The 23,760-nt window shown below is 39.1% G+C and overlaps 1 protein-coding gene across 4 annotated transcripts in view; it reads left to right on the forward strand.

The window, feature by feature from the left end:
• CHSY3 (chondroitin sulfate synthase 3) overlaps nt 1-23,760 on the forward strand; it is a 335,981-nt gene that overhangs the window by 158,261 nt on the left and 153,960 nt on the right. The window lies entirely within an intron of this gene.

A 23,760-nucleotide genomic window follows, 5' to 3' on the forward strand; every position in this document is an offset into this window, starting at 1 on the left:
GGGTCAGTACACCTGTAATTCTCACTGTTGAAAAGCGGCCAGTTCAGAGTGATGCAGACAATGAGGAAGGTCATGTTAAGGCTGAAATGTTGAGATTCAGAAAACTTATTTCCTTAATGAAATTGATATAAAAGAAATTCATTGTTCATCTGCAAACTGGAATTCACTTTGTAAACATCTTATTCTGGGTCCACATTGCATAGAAAAATTCCTTATGTGACTGAGAGCTGTTCATTTTCTCTTTTTTTTTTTTTCAGGCTTGATTGAGATAGCATATGAATGAAATTTTAAGATATTTAAAGTATGCATCATGATGATTTGATACACATATACATTGTGAAAGGATTTCCTCCTCTAGCTAATAAACACATCCATCACCTCACAGGTTTATCTTTTTTGTATATGTGAGGACATTTAAATTCTACTCTCCTAGCAAATTTCAGTTATACAGTACAGTGTCATCAGTGCTTGTCACCACATAGAACTTTCAATCCTCAGACCTTATTCATCCTGTGGCTAAAAGTTTGTACCCTTTTACCAACCTCTCCTTATTTCGCCCGTCCCCCAGCCCCCAGAAATTACTTTTCACTCTCTGTTTTTATGAATTGAACTTATTTTTTTTTTTAGATTCCACATATAGGTGATACTGTGGAGTATTTGTCTTTTCTCGTCTGACTTATCTCTCTTAGCATAGTGCCCTCAAATTCCATCCATGTTGTCACAAATAGCAGGATGTCCTTCTTTCTGAATAATACTTAGGGATATTCATGGCTGAATGGCATTCCATTTTATACATACCACAGTTTCTTTAACCACTCCTTCATCAGGGGACACTCAGGTTGTTTCCACATTTTGGCTGTTGTGAATAATGCTTTTCAATGAACATGCGAGTGCAGGTATCTCTTCAAGATCCTGTTTTCATTTCTCTTGGCTATGTTGCCAGAAGTGAGATTGCTATGTCATATGATAGTTTTATTTTTAATTTTTTGCGGAATCTCCATACTGTTTTCTGCAAAAATTACACCAATTTACATTCCCACCAACAGTGCACAAGAGTCCCTTTCTCTCCAAATCCTCACCAACATTTGTTATCACTGTCTTTTTAATAACAGTCGTTCTAAAGGGTAGAAGATGATACCTCGTGACTTTGATTTACATGTTCCTGGTGCGGAGTGATGTTGAGCACAGTTTTATGTACCTGATGGCCATGTGTGTGTTTCTTTGGGAAAATGTCTGTTTAAAGCCTCTGCCGATTTTTTACATTGGGTTGTTTGTATTTTGCTGTTGTGGTGTTTGAATTCTTTATATGTTTTGGGTATTAACCCCGTATTGGATGTGTGATTAGCAATGCATTTCTCCCTAAATATGATATGGTAAAATGTAGGGAAGAATTTGTCCCTTATTTGTTTTTGGATTTTCCATTGGTTGCCTCTTCATTGTGTTGAGGGGTTCCTTTGCTGTGCAGCTTTTTAGTTTGATGCAGTGTTACTTGTTTATTTGTCTTTCTTTTGTTGCCTTGGCTTTTGGTGTCAGATCGAAAACACTTATTGAGATGCTATCAAGGATCTTGGTCTCTAGTCTTCTTCTAGGAGTTTTGTGGTTATATGTTTTAAATTTAAATTTTTTATCCCTTTTGAGTTGATTTTCGTGGGTAGGGGAAGATACAGTTTCATTCTTTTGCATGTTGCTGTGCAGTTTTCCTAACACTTTCTATTAAATTTTGGAATTGCCCTACATATCTCAAGCACCTTGGATATTTATTCATTTAAACAGTTTGATGGGATAGCCAGTTTCTTTCCTTTTTTTTTTTTTTTTGCAAACATTGCTTATTTGAGGTCTTTACCTTGGATATGTTCTAGAACGTTTGAAGCCATTGATAAATTGAATGTTCTCTGGATAAGCCTGCTTTAATTTATTTCCTCTGTAACTCTTGATATGGTAAAATGTAGGGAGGAATTTGTCCCTTATTTGTTTTTGGATTTTCCATACAGTGGCCATTCAGCCACTTTTCTTAAGTTAAACTATATTTTTTTCTTACCTGAACCATACAATATGAAGTTGACTAAGTGGCAAATAATGAATAGTGCAGTATCTTTCATAAGTTTGTCTTTTGCAGTGTTTAAAGTTTTTTTATATTTGAATGTCAATGACAGGTTCATTTACTTTGAAAATTTTAAATCCTCTAGAAATGCAAATTGAAACTTGATTTTTATTAATGATGACTAAAGGATAAAGCAAAAAAGTAAGTAAACCAGAGAAGCTACAGTTACCCTGCTATTTTTTCTGTTTTTCCTTATGTTTTTATTTGTTAATAACATCTGGTTAAATAAGGAAGATATAAGATGAAACAGAAATATGAGATTTGGGTTAAAGTTAGAATGAGAAGACAGAAAAATATTCCAGTTTTAAAATTTGTATCTGGGAACTGAGGAGAGTCTGAGGTATTTATCTGCATATCTCTAAAAAAAGAATCCTTTTCAAATGTGAATATTTTAAAGTGATTTGGTTATTGTTTAGGAGACTGAGAAAAAAAGTTATAATATTAGAAGATAATAAGGCAAGACCTGAATAGACTCACCACTTGAAAAGTATATTTGTGCATGCTTTATTTTCTTTATTACCTAAAATCCTTATATAATTTAATCTTATTTTGTATGTAGCAATTTTTTAATTGTATATGAATAACCTTAAACCATTATATCAAGTTCAGTGATGGACTAAGTGAATATTACTTCAACATTATCTTAAGATGATGGCTTGTGTATAGATTTAACATTATATACCTTGAAAATTCTATTTCAACAGCACATATTTAAATTCAATATGTTAAACATTTAAAAGATTATAGAATCCATATTTGCAAAAATCACCATTATTTGCATTAAAAAATTAGCTGACATTTTAAAAAGTCATTTCTTACGAAACCCATCATTATGTTAAACAAAATACAAGTTAATTTTTTAAATGTCACTCCTGTAATAGTGCTGTACATGGCTCAATATCTCAAGTTCTAGAGATATTGTGGAACTTTAAAACTTATGATGTTTACGCATCACTTACTTCCTTTTCGTTGTGTTTTTTAATCTACTCATAGTTCCAGCAAGATTTCAAATTATAGTATTAGAAGAAGAGCCTTACAGGCTTTATTTTTTATGTTCAGATCTGCAGGAAAGCAATAATGAATAACTTCTGTCCTAATCACTCCAGCAGTCTCAGTTGCAAACTTGAAATATGGTCAATTCTAAAACATTCCATTGAAAGAGGGAGGTAATGCACATATCATCCCCAGATAATTTATGTCTGGCAATAGAATGCATTGATTCATGTCTTTCTTCTTTTTAGTTTATCTCCATTGTGTTAACAGCAAAGACTCTTCTCCCTTGTTTGGAGGGTTGCTAAACGTAAGAGGAATCCCAGAGGCATGAGACATGGAACTTAATCTGCTGGGCAGATTGTAGATTAAAAAACACATGGTTGCAGACATTACTGTGTGTGAAACATGTGTACGGCCAAAAGTAAACATAGGCATGGCTAGAAGTTGGGGAATGTTTGGGACCTTGGGGTCTAAGGGTAGTCAGTGAACTTCATGTTCTTGGATTATACTTGGATAGGGCCTTCAGGACTGGGTTCAAGCAGAAAACAAGAAGGAACATTTCTAAACAGTGAACATTTGGGTTAAGATATGGGGTTAGGACTGTGCATAGTCTGTCTGGAAGAGGACAAGGTCATGCAGTGTGACACCACACAGATTTTATATAGGGGATAGGAACAAAGCATTGCCAAGCTGAAGGATTTGTTCTCTGTGGCTCCTGAAGGTCTCTGGCCTGGGGCCACAAGTGCAGAAGAACCAGCTACATCAGATAGATCAGAAGGTAATTAGCTTTACCAGCATCTGGCTTGGGGTCATCTGTTTGAAAATGTTTTATAAAATAACATTTTATGCTACCGATTTTGATTACAGTATTTAAACTGTTAATAAAATTCTGTATTTTCTACATACTGTGTTGAATTACCCAAAAGACAGATGAAGCACAGGTGTAGCACATCAGCAAAGTATCCTCAAAACTATCTTAGGAAAGAATTGGATATTTTAAAGAAAGTCATTGGAGTATTCATTCATGGAAAAAAAAAAAAAAAGAGCTTTACACTTTAAAATTTTAATATTGGAATTCCCATCCTGGCGCAGTGGAAATGAATCCAACTAGAAACCATGAGATTGCGGGTTCGATCCCTAGCCTCACTCAGTGGGTTAAGAATCCACCGTTGCCGTGAGCTGTAGTGTAGGTCGCAGACAAGGCTCGGATCTGGTGTTGTGGCGCCACAACAGCTCCGACTCGACCCCTAGCCTTGGAACCTCCATATGCCGCGGGTGCGGCCCTAAAAAGACAAAAAAGAGAAAAAATAAAATTTTAGTATTGTCATTTTCAATTGCATATAGGAAGAGGATATATTTTTAGTGTTTGGGACCTCTAAATAATTTATTGAATCCTGTGCATATCTAATCAGTAATGAGAGTCCCCTGGCCTACAGTGCTGAATGACCACTGGCTCTTAATATCATACTAATCACCCAGGAATCTTGTTAAAAATGCAGATTCTGACTCAGTAGAAATCTGGAGTGGAGTCACAGAGTCCACCTTTCTAATAAGCTCCTGGGTGATACCAGTGATGTAATGACCTTGGACAACACTGAGTAATAAGATGGAATTTTTAACAAGTTAGTTTCTTATTTTATTTTATTTTATTTTTTTTTTTGTCTTTTTGCTATTTCTAGGGCCACTCTTGCGGCATATGGAGGTTCCCAGGCTAGGGGTCCAATCGGAGCTGTGGCCACCAGCCTACGCCAGAGCCACAGCAACGCAGGATCCGAGCCACGTCTGCAACCTACACCACAGCTCACGGCAACGCCAGATCATTAACCCACTGAGCAAGGGCAGGGATTGAACCTGCAACCTCATGGTTCCTAGTCGGATTCGTTAACCACTGCGCCATGACGGGAACTCCCAAGTTAGTTTCTTAATGTCCAGTACCTGGACAATAGCATACACAGTGTTCTTATGTGTTACCTTGTATTTAGAATATTGTTCTATACTGTTCTAGGATTCTGTCCTACCACAAGGATAAGCTTAGTATTCTCTTAGTTTTTTTTTTTTTTCTTTCTGTTGTTTGAATTGTTTTCTTCAGTTGCTCATCTGCTGTGAAGGCCAAAAAGGTATAAAAGATGTTATCATCACCCTTAAGAAATTTCCATTTCAAAGCAGAGATAAAGACACACAATCAGGAGATGAGGCTGTGCCTAGATCCTGTGGTAGATAGTGTCTGGAGTATGTGATAAGGCAGTGTCCACAGCTGACGTTTGTGTTTGTCCACTGTTTGAGAAAGTCATTGCTGGTACTAACATTCAGGGAAAGGAAGGGCCCTAGACTGCCTGACGTATTAGAGCTCACACTGAGGATTAATTAGACAGGAGGCCAGCATGGCATGTTAAACTTAGAGTTTCGGTTTGGATTTTATTTAGGAGGCAATAGACATCATCCATTAAAGGCTTTTGAGATAAGAGAAGAGATTAGGAAGGAGGTGCTCTAGGGGGAGGGTGATGGAGAGATACATCAGAACCTCAGTATGAGGTGATATTGGTGAGATCCTGAAGATAGGTGGGTCTTTTAGGGAATGACTCTAACCATCCAGGCATGGCCAGGACCAGACCAGGATGAGGGCCATCACCATGGAAACTGAAAGCCACTGCTCTAACCCAGCTTTATGTAGGTTTTACTTTTTTTTTAAACTCATGTCTTTATGGCACTTGAAGTCCTTTGAGGAAAAAGGATGGGGTTGGCAGAGTCTTCATTGGCTTGTGTGTTTTCTATTGCTGCTCTATAGATTTGGAGGCTGGAGTGTGGACGCTGAGTTCTGTGGCTGCCTCATGTTTAGATTCCTCCTATTTGTTTTTTTCCCCACTCAGAATCTGAGATGCCCTAACAAGCTAGTCTTCCCATCGCCACAGGCTTCCATGAGTCGTTAACACTCCCACGGCCACTCTAGCGGGTCTTTTACTGTCTGCAGGCATGAGGGTTGCGGGAGAACTTTCTCATCCCGATGGCTGTGGAAAGCAATGAAAGTGACAAATGTACTTGGCTGAACCCATCTCCCGAGAAATCCTTATTGTCTTTATTTTCTCCACTAAGAACGTTGACAGGCTTTTAAAAGGTCTCTTTCCAAGGAAATCTCACTCCTTGCTCTTGACCAGTGGTTACACGTACGTATTGTTTCCTTCAGTCATGTTGAATGCTGACATTTTGAAGTCAATTTTTAAAAAATGTCTATAAACAATCTTTTGTTGCAGAATTTATGCTCACGAAAACATAGCTTTGGAACACATTTAAATAACAAATGAGGTATCAAGCAGGGTTATTAAGTGGATTTAACACAGGAACTTCAGAAAATAACAAAAACAGCTTCGTTTCCACTTATTCTCATATGGTATCACCAGGAGATCAGAAAACCAACCCTAACCCTCTTCAAACCACTTCCACCAAGGACACTTTACTCTTGGGAGAAATAAGGCTGAAGGATATGCACTTCCTTTGCAGTAAGGCTGTGTTTCCTATGAAGTGGACTGGGGGTTACAGGTGTGTGCTCGCTGCCTGGCAGTCTCCTGTGGGAATTGCCACTGAAGATTGAAGAGGTCCATTTTTAAGTCCTGCCTTTTTTTTTTTTTTAATCCTTTTTTCCCCCATTTTTGGCTGCCCCACGGCACATAGACTTCCAGGGCCAGGGATCAGATCCAAGCCTTTGTCTCAACCTAAGCCGCAGCTGCAGCAACTCGGGATCCTTAACCCACTGGGCTGGGCTAGGGAAGAAACCCTTGCACTGGCACTCCCAAGATGCCACCTATCCCATTGTGCCATGGTGGGAACTCCAGTCCTATCATTTTTTAATAGCTAAATTTCGCTTAGCTCAACTATTTTGTTTTCCTCCTTAAAGAGAGAATGTAACTTGCTGTTTTGTCTAATAAATTGTATTAGTAGAAATATACTAAGTCCTTCCTTGCCAAATGAACCGCTGTGTCTGTTGCCCAGATAGACATCTCCTGGTGTTTTAACAAGTATTCAACAATGTCATTGCTTATATTTAAAAATCCATGTATCTCCAGCTATTTAACATACTAATGAATAACCATGAACTGGCTCTAGTCATTGAGATAACAGGCACTTGCAGGACTCTGCCCCTGGTTCTACCTGTGCTTTGCATATGCTGCTGCAGCTGTGTGCCTCTGAATGAACATTTTCTTGTTATGAAAGATTTTATGATGATTGTATTAGGTCAAACAGAGTTCTTGCAGTTTTGTTATTCATAAAATGCTTTTGATATTCTAACTGCCAGACAGCCTTGTTGACCTTTCATGGCTCTATCCTAATCTCCTAGAAATTTTTTTTTCTGAAATGTGTTAGAGTCCCATTTAAATAACTATTTTTTCCATCTGCTTGTTTGAAGAGTAATTGCTCTCGTAGTTAGCATCAACATGGCCGTATTATTAGACATTAACACATATTCTGGAACAACTCATATTGTCTTTGTCTTTCTTTTTCCTTCCCTCCTCATGTATCTTTATCTCTGTGATTGGCAACATCAGCTATATCCCATCACTCAGCCAGAAATCTGGGCATCCTTTGCCTTTCAGTACTCACTCACCCCCCACAAGTATCACCAGGTTGATCTTAGCGTCTTCCTATCTCACCATTCCATCACCTTTCTACTCTATTCTTTCTTTCCACTTGGTTCCCCTCATCCTTAGTTGAAACCCTTATCCCTTCTCACTTAGACTGTTGCAGTCTCCACCTAACTGATCTGTGTCCAGACTGGCTGGTCCTTGTACTCATTTACCCCATAGATGACAACCTGGTTCACATTTTCCTGGTAGAACTCCTTTTGGTTTCTGCAACTAAAGTATCATAGAACATTTTCACTGGATCTTTGTTTCGGAAAAATTTACAAATTTTTTAATTAGTAAAGGTTGAGTACCAACTGAATGTTTGCTATTATTGGTCCTTTGAGAAGCCATGTGACTCTTCACCAAGCTCTGTGGTTTTATACTCGTATTGTTCCATCCTGGAAACAATTGTTTGTAAATATTGTAAATATGCTTTAGAAAAATGTTAGGGGTTTTGGTTTAATTTATTATGCATTTAATTCTTTCCATTTGGAATAATGGAAAGTAAACTCCAATGAACATTTGGCTGAGGAATATCAGAACATCTTATTTGCTGGGTTATTGATATCAGGCATCAGATGCTTTTACTTTCCCCACAGTGTTGTCTTAGAGATCTTCCTAAACCACGAATTTGACTTCCTACTTTCCATATTAAAATTTTTTTTTACGGTTCCCCATATTCTTTTGATAAAGTTCGAAATCTGCTCGCTTGAAGCAAGCCTTCTGGACCTCCCCATGACTTTTCACACTGTCCTTCTGGCAGTCTTTTTCCACCCAGGACCACATGTATCATCAGAATCACCAAGATGCATGTTAAAAGTTCTTAGTTCCCGGACTGCTCCCTAGATATGCAGAATCAGAGATTCTGGGAGTGAGGCCTAGGAATCTGGACCCCACCCCAAGCTCATAAACACGAAATCTGCTGACTTTTGCCTAAGCAGTAACTCACGTTGGCTGGTGTAGTGCTAGTGTTTTCTCTCTGGGAAGGCCATTGCCTCTTCTCCTGACCCCTGATCAGAAATGCTGCCTGTCTGTGCTCACATTTGTCCTTGTACAAACCTTTATCTACCTGCCCTCCATACCAGAATATTTTCATTCATTTACATGCTTTTCCTTCTCACCTCTGATGTAGATGCTCAGGAGCAGGAGCTGTGTCTGATTCAGTGTTGTTGCTGTAGAGTTTGGTGTGTAGCTGATGCCCTTAGAAGTGACTGGCAAATAGATGAACAAAATCTTATATTTATCTGCCAAGGTGCTAAGCTGTGGAGGCAGGACCTTTGTTTATTTGCTGTTATATTTAGGTTATATTTACCTACTGTGCTCATATTTTATTATTTGCTTAAGATGATGGGTTCAGTCACAAGAATCTTGTCCTGATTCACAATAATAAGCATGGACTGGCCTTATCTACATAATCTTAGCTAAGAGGTCATGGCTAAGTGCCACACCAAGAAATTCTGGGTTTCTATGCCTATAGATGCTATAATGTTGCCTCTGTTTACTACATCCACCAATAATGTGCCCCCAAAGTAATAATACTTAACTAGCAATATTGGAACTTTTTTATTACTACCATTTTCAGTAGCAACTAAAATCCAGTTCTAACTACATCATGCTACCTGATTTTTTTCCTTCATATTGTGCTAAATATGGGGAGAGAATAAAAGAAAAAAAAATTGCTTTTCTTCTCAGTTTCCATGGTAATGGAGCCTTCTGTGTGTTTAACCAGGAAAGAATGCTAGCACAACCTGTTTTCTCTCCCACCCTCTCTTTCTCTCTTCTCTCCCTCCCTCCCTTTCTCTCCCTCCCCCACCCCACTCTTGCACTCACTCCAAGGAGTGTGCGCACACACACACACACAAATATATGCATTATAAATGCACACACACATACTGACATATATCGCAAACATATACTGCAAAAGTTTATTCTATCAAATCCTGTCAAGGCTAGAATACATTTTAATACTTCTTTTTGCTTCAGTTAATTTGCCTTACCTAATTCTGTTTCTGTTATCAGAAAACAGTAAAATACCATCTAAATTCATGTCGTGATAAATATTTATAAATGAGAAAGGAGCAAATGGGCCACATTTTCAAAATATACTGCAACTTCATAAAAGTTAAGAAGACTTTTACTCTTCTAATGACCAGGGTTTTCTAAAATTAGAAAATAGATTGTTTTTACTCCTATTGTTTACTCACTGTCTTGCCAATATGCATTTTATGTAATTCTGTGCCACCTCTTGGAAGGGCACATGTTACTGGTCAGACACATGGAGCCCATCAGTTATTAACTGCATTATTCTCTCTTTTTGAGCATCAATGGCTCACATCGTATTTACGTGGATGCCATGGCCCCGGGGCGGATGTGTTTCTCTGCCTCTTTTTATGCCTGTCCCTGTGAGATCAGAAAGCACTCAATGCAGGGTGTGTATGTGCCCAGGTGTGCATGTGTGTACCTGGATAGTTCACCCCATGGCAGCCTCTGAAGGAGCCTGGTGTGGTGGCTGAGCAGCCTGAGCCTGTCTGTATCCTTTCTCCTGCAAAACTGGGAGAGGCCCTCCTGCCCTATGTCGGGTCTGAGCGTGCCCTGCCCCCTGCTCAGCTCACACTGACCTGTGAGCTGTTAGGTGGGCACACTGACCTGTGAGCTAAGCAACTGCCCGTGATTAGTTGCATTATTCTTATTGGTGTGAATGAATTAGCTCATTTGTTGGGAAAGTAGGTTAAATATTTTCTGTCCTCTAAAAGCCTAAATTTTCTTCTGGAAATGCCTCCCCTCATTATGGGGCCTGCATAGATTTGGTAATTTGGTTTATAGTATTAATATAGAAAATAATTTAATTTTCTACCTGTGAAATTAGTAAATAATCTATTTCCACCTATAACAGCTTGTTATTATCAATGATTTGAATTTACCATGGCTGAAGATCTGTACTCCCCACCCCCTTTCTAAAGTGTCTTTATTTTTATTTTTATTTTTTGTCTTGGCTGCTGAAAAGGGTTTTCAACTTGAGAAAACATTGTGTTTGCTAGAATAGCTCTGTTTTGACCCTTCCAGGCAATTTCCTTTTGGAATATGATGTTCTCTTTCAGTTTCTCCTAGTAATTTTTCTTGAATGTTATCATCATAATTGTTCTGTTCCATTCGTTTGGTTATCTTCGAGAAGCCCAATTATAAAAATTAACCACTAATTCTCTTTATCTGTGACTGTTTCTTTTTTGTTACATTCACTATTTTGCTGTATTTTTTACATACTACTTGTAAGTGATAATCATATGGTATTTGTCTTTCTCCGTCTGACTTACTTCACTTAGCTTAATATCCTCCAAGCCCATCCACATGGTAACAAATGGCAAAACTTCACCCTTTTTTGTGACTGAGTAGTATTCTATTGTATATGTACCACAGCTTCTTTTTGTCCATTCATTTATTGATGGACACTTAGGTGGCTTCCATATCTTGACAATTGTAAATAATGCTGCTGTAAACATTGGGATGCATGTATCTTTTTGAATTAATGTTTTTGGATTTGGGGGGGGGTATGTACCCAGGAGTGGCATTGCTGAGTCATGTAGTAGTTGTATTTTGCATTTTTTGAGAAACCTCTGTACTGTTTTCCACAGTGGCTGTACCATTTAACATCCATCCCCACCAGTAGGAAAGGATAGTTTTGAAGTCAAATCATGATGGGCTCAAACTTGAGCTACCATAAACTGGACTTGAGGTAGACTCATAAACTTGAGACAGTGGGAGCCATAAACAATGAGTAGAATGTTCCTGGATTTTCCTAGAAAAGACTTCTCAAAATTCTTGAAAGACTTCATAATACTTTCTAGAAAGTTCCAGATTAAATGTCCGCTATGATGTACTCTTAGATAATGAGACCTTCAACCCTCCCCTTTAGAAATAGGAAAATCGCTCCATATGAATTGTGCAGTCTTTGTGATTTTGTTTTTAAAATTAAAATATTTTCCCTACTCGTTGCAGAAAAAAGAAGAGGTTGTGCTACCAATGCTGGTGAACCCAACTATAGGGAATTTAGTAAATACCAAGAGGTTTTGGTGGGTATGCACTGCTTCTACAGAATTCATACAAGGCAGAAGAGACTGTAGCCTGGCCTTTGGTTCTGACTGTGCTGCAGTTTAACTTCTCCAGAGATCTCTTTCCCAGTGGATCTCACAGTAGCTATCGTGAAGCTGAGTATAATGCAATGACAATAATTGTATATGCAAAATACAATGAGAAATGCATTTGGGAACTGAATAAATAGTATTTATGAGAATTTCATCCACTGTTTAAAACCATTGTGTTTAACATACAAAGAGGAAAAGCCCAACTGAGGTTAAATGAGAGCTAATCATTGTACCTTATGCCTCAGATTTATACATTTTCAGGAAAACATGTATAAGCAGGGAATAAAGGACACTGATACCTAAAACCATCCTCATAGGGTAACAACATATCATCCTAAGAAACGCGTTGTAGAAATTAACACCCAGGCCATAAGGTGACACTCCTCTCCACTCTTTTTCGCCCCTGTTTCTGGTCTCCTATGTTAATAAAAGGTGCAAAGAGGGAAAATGAGTCAGGCAATTTGGCCTAACATAGGCAGAAGCACTTGTTCTTTCAATACACCGCATTAAAGTACACATTATTTAAACATAACCAAAAAAGCCTTTTTGTTGTTTTTTTTTTTTTTACACAGCATAGCTCTTTAAAGGGAAATGCAAGTTTTATGACATGAGTGACTATGGTGATTCATAGTATTGCATTTTCCTAATATCAGATATTATAGGTGTCTGTCAAAGCTTTTGAACAGTTTATTCCATATAAAATAAGCTACCCATGCCTAGAAAAGTGGGGAGAGATTGCACGTTCTTTGTAACCATGGGTATATAAAAGCAGGAAATACCAAAGCCTTGAGGCAGTCAGCAACCATTAAAGGATCTGCAGCTTGAGATAGGCAGATCTGACTGGTCCCTACCATTGCTTTGCAAATGACTGTGTATCAAGTTAAGTGAGTGATGGGGATACTGAAAAGGTACCTAACATTACGGAGTGCAGAAATAGCCTTCCAACCCCAGCTCCAGGCCTCTCTGCACATAGGAGATGTATGAGACCTCAGTAGGAATTAACTGCACAAGTTAATGATGTTGGCAAATACTACCAAGAGTTGTACAGAGTTAAGATCCTTTTTCATGTTCACCGCCTAATTTAGTCTTTGAAAGATACCATGAAATAGGCCAGAGAGTTGTTTCTTTTCATTCCAATTTTAAAAAGAAGTTACCTGAGGTTCAGAGTTGCACAGGATCCAAACTAGGAGTGGCAACACCATGGCTGAAATCTGGTTAATGACTCTATATTCACTAACTGATGCAGCAAATGTTTGATGAGTCACTCATTTATGGTCTGGAGCAGGTTACACTGTGAGAAAGAAAACTAAGGGAAATTTTGCTAAATACGTCTTTTCTCCACCCTGTAATACTCATTTCCAGTGTCATATTAGGGACCTTATGGATTGGCGCTCTAAGTGTTTTCCTGGTTGGCCAGCCCCTTGATTGGGCTTTGCACGCGAGAAAACAGCAGGAGGATCCTAATTTGGGTTTGAGGAGCATCAGCGAAGTGTCTCTCCAGTGACTTTTAGGTTGGGACCTGGTGAAGCTTGCCATGGGAAAAATGCAGGGAAGGGTGTTCCAGGCAAAAGAAGCAACATGCAAAAGGTACAGTACTGGAAACCTCCCCAAGAAAGGGGACCTGTGTGGCTGGAATGAAGGAAGCAAGGAGGAGGGGGCCTCAGACAGACTGGAGAGGCAGCTGGAGCCAGATCATATGGGCCCTTGGTGGGTCACCAAAAGGATTTGTCTCTTAACCAAGAAGCTGAGGGATTATTTAAAGGAGAAAAGTGGTACCTTCTGATTTACGATCCTTTTGACCACCATGTTGAGATGGACCGAGCGGCTGAGAAGGAAGCAGGGAGATCAGTTTCACTCTCATCCATAGCATCACCCAGGCATCTAGGTGAGAGGTGCTGTGGTACCTTGGAGGATCACGGTAGTGAGGAAGGGAGGAATGTCTGTGGAGGGAGTCTCATGGAGCCACGGTGTCTCGGACCAAGGAAGGTTACTCTTCATCTTTTTTCCTGATATCTCTGAACTCTACACTCCTGCCTTCCTTTCCTTAAAACTTCTGTATTGCTGTGGGTTCCCTAGCAGTTTCCTATAGCATCTGTAATAGGAATTACTTTTTATCTATGGTGTCTCCTTTTCATAACCATTTTGAAAAACATCACGTTTTACTGGAAAAGAATGAAGATGAGCGTAATGAAGTGATTAAAATACCTACTGTTTTCGGAGATCCCGTCGTGGCGCAGCGGAAATGAGTCTGATTAGGAACCATGAGGTTGCAGGTTCGATCCCTGCCCTCGCTCAGTGGGTTAAGGATCCAGCATGGCCATGAGCTGTGGTGAAGGTCACAGACGTGGCTCGGATCCTGCGTTGCTGTGGCTCTGGTGTAGGCCAGTGGGTACAGCTCAGATTAGACCCCTAGCCTGGGAACCTCCATGTGCCACAGATGTGGCCCTAAAAAGACAAAAGACAGAAAAATAAATAAATAAAAATACCAATTGCTTTCACTATAATTAAATACTATGATAAGGAAGATAATCATTTTTTAAATAAATTGCCCTGCTAAAGACACCGGTGAGCAGGATTTCCTCCAATAGAATACATTGTTTCACATCAGCCAAAAAAAAAAAAGGAAGAAAGAAAAAAGTTTTTATGGACTTATCAGGTGAGATCTATAGATAGAAGTGATATGTTTTAGTTGATGCAAATGTATTTATACCTCGTAATTTCTAAGCCTAATTTGCCAATTTGTATTCTTATGGGAAAATAACCACAGTCTAGAACCAATTCTCAGGAAATGGAATTTTGCTGCCCTTAAAACTGTGTGTGACTTTTTTGGCCCTTTTTACTAGGTGGTGTTTTAAAAATTATTATACACAAATTATAATAAAAAATTTGCCTTCCTTCTGGAAGCTTGGCAGATTAGTCTCTTTAAATTTGTATGAAATAATGAATGTAAGTGAACCAAGATGCTAATAACATTTTATTCTGTGATCCCATTTTTAAAAAATACTGGCTAGTTAACAGTTTGTTTGTTTTTTTTTGTGTGTGACTTGTGAGAAGAAAATATTATTCTTCCCAAAGACTTTGTGTATATCAATCTAATTTAAAGTAATGGACTATGAGATACTCGGTGTCCTGCACGAAAGCTTTCATCACTGAGAAGTCACGACTTAGGGAACTCTGCCTCAATGTGTGCCCCAGAGCAGCATGGTAAAGTCAGCCTTTCCAATTCTCTTGCACCTGCTACCTCTGGAGAAGTAAGGAGAGTTTTACACAGGCCCTATGAAACTCTGCTTTCCATCAAACTGAATAGTTTTTGTAACATGAATCTAATGAATCTATAGCAGATAAAGGACCTAGTGTTTCACTTAATATCTAGAAGAATGTAAACCCTGGACAGCTTTGTAAAGGGAGAATATGCTGGTGGCAAGAATAGCCATGGCTCTGCTGGTTGTTACCTGGTCATTAAAGTAAGTGGGAGGAGTTCCCACTGTGGCTCAGTGATGACAAAACTGACTGGTGTCCATGAGGACTTGGGTTTGATCCCTGGCCCCATTCGGTGGGTTAAAGATCTGGCGTTACCACGAGCTGTGGCATAAGATGCAGAGACCACTCAGATCCTGCGTTGCTGTGGCTGTGGTGTAGGCTGGCAGCTGCAGCTCCGATTGGAACCCTAGCCTGGGAACTTCCATATGCCGCAGGTATGGCCCTAAAAAGACCTCCCCCCCCCGCCAAAAAAAAGTGAGTGGGATACTAGCAGAGTGCCTAAACCTCTCTGAGTATTTATTTTCTCTGTAAAATAAACGTGGAAATAGGATTGCTGTCAAGATTGAATTAAGCTTGGCATGTCGCGGAGCTCCAGCCGCAGAGCAGTTTTCAGTAATTATGAGATGATGGCGGTGGTGATAGTGATGACTGTTATTTGCTCAAGCATCCGACCTCTTGCCTAATACATAATAGCTGTGTAGTAATTATTGTGGGTGAAGCGAAACGCAAACCGCTGTTGTGAAAATGATCATGTCTTGTCTCACATCGCTGAAATGTCCGAAGGGGTACTACTTCCAGTTTCATCTGGGGAGAATACTGGGAAAAATCCATCAGGGCCCTCCTCCCTCTCCCTGCCCCTCTCTTTCTCTTTCTCTTTCTCCCTCTCCCCCTCCCTCTCCCGCCCCCTGTCCGTTTTTGTCGTTTCCTCTCTTTCTGTCACCTTCTGTTTTTGTCTCTGCCTCTGTGTTTCTGAATCTGTTTCTCCGTCTTTGCCTGTTGTCTCTTTCTAAAGGGATCTCTGCCTTTGATCTCATTGTCTCATGCTTCCTGCCTCTCTCTCTCTCTCTTCCTCTCCATCTCCCTCTTTTTTCTTTCCCCTCATCCTCTTTCTCCCGCCTCTACCCCACTCTGTGTCCCTTCTCTTTCCCTGCTTTGCTTCATCTTTCCGGGTCTGTCCCGTTGTTTTTGTTGCCTCATCTATCCTTTCTCCCTCCCACCTGCTTTCCTTTTGGTTGGTTGTAATTCTTGGCAGCCTCTGGTGACAGGATGGCTTCTGACAGTGTACGTGGACCTCAGGGCTGGTGATCCCACAGAAAAGAGAACCCTGCTTCTTCTGTCCTCCAGCAAAATCCATTGACCCCAGCCTCCCCAGGAGTAGTGAGTAACATCCTGTTTTGCTCAGATCTCGAGCCAGGAGCTTTGCTCCATTCAGATCTCTTGGACTCAACGTGGATTGTGTGCGACAGTTTATTGGGTATTTACTATGCAGCAGGCCCTGTGCTACCCATTTTTACAATCTTATTATATCTTCCTAACGTCTTTGAGTGGTTTGAACTGAACCATATGATTCCCATTCAGTATATAAAGAAATTGAGGTTTAGAAAAATTAAGTCTCTTCCCTGGGGTATATCAAATAAGCACCTGAGCTGATATTAGAAAATAGACCATCTGACCCAAGCCCCAATGCTCTTCATTCCACCCACGCCACTGCCTCGCAAGGAGCTTAAATTCTCTGGGTCACCATTTCTTCATCTATCAAATGAGCTAGGTATTTATGCTGTTGAGTGCTTATAATATTAATTTTGCAGTTGATCTGAAGTATATTGTAAATGTATATAAGTATCTGTCTTCTGCTTCTCCCTGGTAGCTCTCAGTTCTCTTTCATTTTTTTTATAACAATGCGTGGGATATTATTGAACATATTGTTTCATATTTCTCAGAGCTCCCGGGACCATCGAGTCTTCCAGCCATCAGAGAGAACATTTCCATTGGTTGCTATTGTGCACACAGAGGAGGTATGGCCTCCCCTAACCTCCAGCCCCACTCCTGTCTCTCCTTCAGGAATGGTGGTTGACGTCCAGAGTCTTCTCCTTTGCAACGACATGCCAAATCATTTCTGTGTGAAACAGCCAAAAAGTATGAGTAGTGAATTAACCCTCTTTCCTCGGGGTATTATAAATGAAAGTGATTATAGACACAAATGTTTGCATCTGTCTGTACTTCATTTTTTCCCTAAATGCCTTTTCTGATTTTTATTTCTCATTAGTTTTCTCTTTTCTTTTTGGAGAACCTCTAATCCATTCTCTAAGTGGATCTGTGTATTTTTATTATTATTGTTTTGGATACTCTAAGAGTAATTTGAATTTTCTCTCTTAAAATATCTTTTATCATTGCTGATTTTTTGTTCTAATGAATTAAAAACGGAAACTTTAAATGTCATGGTTTTCCAGTTACGTGACGTTTAGCCAAATTTGTGCAGGTTTAGAAGAGTATTTTTTTAAGACTTTATTTTGTTAGAGCAGTTTAAAGTTCGTGGCAAAATTGACGGGAAGGTACAGAGATTCCCCATATACCACTGCCCCCCACCATGAGCACGTCCCCCACCAGAGTGCTACATTTGTTACAATTGATGAACACGTCATTATCGCCCCAAGTCCATAGTTCACACTGGGGTTCACTCTTGGAGGTGTACTTTCTGTGGGTATGGACAGATAGACAATGACATGTGTTCACTGTTATACTATCATACAGTGTGTTTTCACTGCCCTAAAAACCTCTGTGCCCACCTATTCATCCCTGTCCACTCTCCCCTACCCCTGGCAACCACTGGTATTTTTACTCTCTACATAGTTTTTAGAATAGTTTTTTTTATTTAATTTAGTTAAAAAAAATTTTGTTCTAGCCATGGATGCAAACAGGGTTTACATTGCCTTTATTGGGATGTTTGGTAAAATTATTTTTATCGTTAAAACTCCATTTCAGGGTTAATTTCCCTAAAGGTGCTTGTGTCACCACTCTGATATAATTGCTCGTGCTTAAGTCATTGTTTAAAAATAGAGAAATTCTAATATTACTCTTTATTATTATTTTGTTTTCTGAAGACAGTGTTAACTTAATCATGGTTTTTAGATAGTTTTTGCGAAGTGTTGTATTAGTCGTGGTTTGATATTTTTAATTCTGGAAGCCATTTATTTTAATCATAATATTTTCACACCATTAATTTTTTATTAAAGTGTAGTTGATTTACAATGTTGTACCAATTTCTACTGCACAGCAGAGTGACCCAGTCATACATATATATATATATATATTTTTTTTCCTTATAGTATCTTCATCATTGTCTATCCCAAGAGACTGGATATAGTTCCCTGTGCTATACAGTAGGGCCTCATTGCTTATCCTTTTTAAATGTAATTGTTTGCATCTACTAACCCTAAACTCCCTGTCTCTCTCACTCTCCCCATCTTTCCCTTGGCAATTTCTTTTGAAATACTATTAAGCTCACATCTGAGACAGGATCCCACAGTGCCCTCTGAGTGGGCTCTTTACTGAGCCAGGGTGGTCTTGGGCTGCTGTTGAGGACCAGGTGTTACCCCCTGGAGCTACTGCTGTAGAGTGCTGATAAGCCCTGTCTCTTAGGCTTTTGAACCTTCCTTTGAAGGTATGAAGATGATCTGGAGAATGGTGGTTAAGACTCATTAACACTTTAGTTTCTTATAGAACATTTTGCTACACCAAAAAAAATAAAATAAAATAAGGTTTTTGCCTCATTGCACGGTACTCTAGAAACAAAACAAGAAGTAGTTGTTACTTTCTTAATTTTAATAGCTGTGGTAGAAATATGTGCATATTCTCAAAGAATGAAATTCCAGTTCTAAATTTTAAAAAAGTAAGTATTACTTATTGAACATAAAAGGCAGGTAGTGAAACAGAGGAAAGCTGAGTCTGTTTTTCCCTATGTGTGTCCAGATGGGTCCTTAACTTCTGCATTTTTTGACACAGGAGGGGGCTGAAGGTCTGCTCAAGAACTGATATTATTAGACTCTAATTGTGTTCATCCAGATATACTTATTTGTTTGCTGCTCTCTCATATTTTAACGGGTTTAATACAAATTTGAATCATGTAAATTTGAAATAGTGTAATATACAATATTTTTGTCTCCCTGAGAGTAAAAAATTTTAATAGAGTAACACCCAAATTAACTTTTTACCTGTTAAAGAATTGCATAATTCCAAAGATGGGTGGTTAAATTATACGTATACTTTGTTTGTATATTCCACGTGGCATCACTGCTTTGGATAGTAAACCAGTAAAACTCTCATTGGTCATCAGGGTTCATGTGAATTACCCAAGTTTTGAAATGGTTGAGGTCTACAGGGGTATGTATCTTGCATAAAATATGAATACCATGTATGTTGTTTTATAGAATATTCTTAATACTGTGCAGGGCTTGAAAAAGTTAACTTATTCATTCAGCAATGTACCAGAATTGTTTAAGATGCTGAAACACAGAAAAGAGCCAGGTCAACGTAATGTTTTCCCTTATAAAGCTTGCAAGGTGATGCCATAAAAGGACATTTAGGTAAATATGTAACAATCTTCTATTCTCCACTTTTAAAAATAAATTCTCTCTATTGAAAAAAACTTGTTTGAACAGCAATATGCCTGAGCCAAACATTTTGATATTTCGTAAAGGTGGGCTAGAAACTTTCAGGAGGAAGAAATGATGTTTAACTCAGATGTGCTCTGGTAAATTTGCCGTCTGAGAAATCAGAGAATGTAGGCTTTCCATGCAACATTGAGCAAATTCCAAGTAAAAGCAAACTTGTGTTTCACTCCTGATGGACCCCTATTCTTCTACTGCTTATTGTCCATAAACTCAGTTATGTGATTACATGTGCATGGGTTTGGAATGTGTCTGTTGCATTACTGTAGTTTGTCCTCTTCCCTGGGGTTCTGGTCTCTTGCGGGAGCCATTTGCAAATCATTTCTCTCTACACGTTAGAAATGTGTGATAACTTTAACCATAAGAGAGTATTTTCCTCCTGAAATATTGTTTGAAAGATAGTATTCCTAGCACCGAGATTATATGTATCATATTTCTAATAATGTTTGTTAGATGATGCTAATTCAGGTAATAGAGTTAAAATGGAAGTTTTGGCTGAGACACACTATCAAGGCAGATCTGCCTAGGCTTCCATCAGAGAGAACTTGCAGTGACTTAATACCCTCTACTTCCAAAACGAGAAGACTGCAAGATGCCATCTCCTACCCTGAGCCTAGTGACAGAGTCTTCAAGGAGATTTACTGGAGGAAACTCTATGTTCTGGTCCCCCACCTTCCAAGGGGTACTACCCCCATTCAAGAAAGAGGGGATTTTACAAGATTATTCGAGGCCATAAAATGAGTCCCTAAAAGTTTAAATATGGCAAACTACTTTCTAAAACATGCCTGAGAAATCAGTTGGACACAAATGAAAGTGAGGCCATGCTGTGGGATAAACCTGCACTCCCCAAGTTTGTTGGAGTTTCCCGACTTCGACTGAAAGTCCTGTTGCAGGTTGCATTCTCCAAGAAGCAGACAGTGGCATGGAATTCATATAAAAGGCTTACTGCAGAGTTAACAATTGTGAAGGGAAAAGGGTAGAGGAAGGATTGTTCGGGCCAAGGAAGGCAACAGTCAGCCAGGCAGACCTGACAAACTCTCTGCCAACCCTGTAGAGGGAGCTGTGAGCAGACCGTTCTTTAGAAGCATCTCCCATTGGGTGCAAATGGCCAGCCCATTGTACCAGAGTCTTGTCCTCATGGGCTGGGTACCACCCTTAGACACTGATGCAGACCCAGATGAAGCTGACAGCTGGAGGCTGTCAGCTAGCCACGCTTTTCACAGATGGGCATCCAGTGCTTTTTTGGAGGGGAGTCTGTGTGGGGACATCTCCAATTGTAACAAATACCCTATATTTCTATTTGTACTCATAAAATAAAAGTCCTTCATGTACTTTTACTCATGCAGCAGTCTCATTTAAGTAATTGAATTTTTTCAGTCTAGTCTAGTCATTCAGGATTCTGAGTTTTCTTCAAAGTTTTTCATTTCCCGCCAACTCCAGCACACATTTGGCCACTGTCTTTCCTTCCTTTGCTCGTCTTCTTTCTCCTACTTGCCGGAGGCAGTTTCTTACCCTTCGTGTTTAGACCCAGAGAAGAGAGACATTAGTAGAAAGAGGGGATAGTGCTGGGGTCTCCCTGACCCATAAACGTGCAATTCCTGATTCTCTCATGAAACTTTTATCATGTGATGAGTGCAAGTGTATTGAATGATGAAACTGTTAGATGCTTTTGATGTGTCTTCACTAATCAGAATAACTATTACTGATTTGGCAGACAATCTATGAAGAACTTGATTTATAAACCCTATTGAATTTTATCCTTTGTGCAAATCTACGTATATGAGAAATGAAGCTCACTGGTAAGTAGAGGAGCTCAAATCTGGGTGTCTGAGAGGATCAGAGTTGTATGCCTAGGCTGCCCAAAGGTAGTATAGACTTGTTTATGTTTTCTTCATTCTTTGTAGTTTCTTTTTTCTTTGTACTGCAATAAAACCCTTGAGTTTGACAATATGTATCATTTACTGGTCTTACTATTAGCACAGTCAAGTGAGTAAATACAGTTAACTCCCTTAGAACAAATACAGCAAGTTCTTTGTGTGTCCGGAAGATGGCTTTACATGTATACATATGTTTTGGGCTATAGGAAAATCTATTGTAGTAAGTTGCAGAAAGAGTGAATTTGTTAGGGAAGAAGTTGCTGGGGAGAATAAGAGATCTTATTCAACTAAATCTTGCCTTTGGCTGTTGCTCAAGTATCTGTATCCTGGATACGTGTTTGCAGATTATTTAGGTGTTGACCCCTTGAAATAGAACATAAGTTAATTGTGGCTTATTCTACTTTTATTTATGTTAGAATAATATGGAAGTCAAGATTTGTGGGGGGGGGGTTGCTATTATTGTTTACAAAGAACACAAATGAAATGCAAGCACATTTTACTTTCTTTTGCAATGAATATTCTGATGAGTTTTAGCTTTTAATCTTGAATGATTCTCTTAGGGGAGCCTCTATCATTATTATCTTCCCAAGTTATTCAGAATTCATCTCTTCCATATTTATGAGGTACAAGTCTCCCTTTTTTTTTTTTAAAAAAGTGTTTTCTCAAATAGAAATCTGAGCACTGACAATTTTAGCAACATTTTATTATGAGCTCAATCTCATCGTTGACATTTGATTGGTTTCCTTTCAAAACCAAGAAAGGTTCCATTCCACAGATACTTATGGTACAGGCACAGTTCTAGGGGCTGTGTATAAAACTGTGAACAAAACAAAGAACTCATGTTCTATAAAGGTGAGATAAACAACTTTAAAAAAAAAAGAAAAATATTTAGCACACCTAATGGTAATAAGTACGATGGCGAAACACCTGAAGCAGGATGTCAGGGCAGAGAGGGCCAGTGGGTGAGAAGAGACAGTGTGTTGTGAGTTTAAATCAGGAAGTGGTTACTAAATAAATAACATTAGAGTACAGACTCAATGGAGGTTAGGAAATGAGTCAGACAAATAGGTAGAGGATGAACTTCCCAGACAGGGAGAAGAGCAAAGGCAAGGGTCTTGAGAGAGGAACTTACTTGGCATATTAAAAAAGCAGAGGAGAGGTCAATATGTCTGGTACAGTGTGGGCAGAGGAATGGACAGAAAAGATGAGAAGAAACACGGATGTAGTGGATAAGGTCTTGTAAGTCATTTTAGGACCTAGGACTTTTATGCTGAGTGAGAATGGGAGTGCATAGAACTATTTTGATCACAGGAGTGACAATGGTCTGACTTCCATTTCAACATATGTTGAAAATATACTGTATCAAAACAAAGGAAGAAGCAGAGAGATGAGATAGGAGGCTGTGGTGACACTCCGAGTGGGAAATGATGGTGACCTGCACCCCCGTCATAGTGGAGGAAAGGGGAAGAGAGGCAGTTTCCTGGATATGTTTTGAAAATAGAGCCAGAGAGATTTTCTAATGGATTGACAGCACAGCACAGAGGAATCCAGCCTGCCTTTAAGATTTTTGACATTAATAATCAAAAAGATGGAGTTACCACAATATGGGAATATCTCCAGTCCAATTGTAATCATGTACACATTTGGTATTTGCCAGTCATAGTACAAGTTAATGCTAGGAAGAAAAATTAAATTGGCTATAGTTAAAGTAGGAGTTCCTTGGTGGTTCAGTGGGAACTTCCGCATGCTGTGAGCATGGCCAACAAAAAAAGCAACACAAGGCTTACAGATGACCTCAGGCTGTATGTGACACAGAAAATGAGAAGGAATGAGTGACATAGCATATATGTCTCAAGATACAGAAGGCAGAAAATGAGCTGAGGTCAGTAGCAATGTGTTAAAAATTACTGTGTGAAGTGGATAATCGGTTCTGTTCCTGAGAATTCTAATAGATCCATCTTCGGTCACTTTGGTAACAGTAGCTTTGAACTAAATTCCTTTCTTTTCAAATTAAAATGGCATCTAGCAATCTGTGCAGCTAATTGCTGTGACATTGCAATTACGAATAAGGTGTGTGGTTGGTCAGCACCCTGGCCTCCCTAGTAT

The sequence above is a fragment of the Sus scrofa genome, chromosome 2, assembly GCF_054392235.1.
Source record: "Sus scrofa isolate SSC_HxYL_T2T_F1_AM1 chromosome 2, Sscrofa_HxYL_maternal_Yorkshire_Landrace_v2.0, whole genome shotgun sequence".
Lineage (NCBI taxonomy): Eukaryota > Metazoa > Chordata > Mammalia > Artiodactyla > Suidae > Sus > Sus scrofa.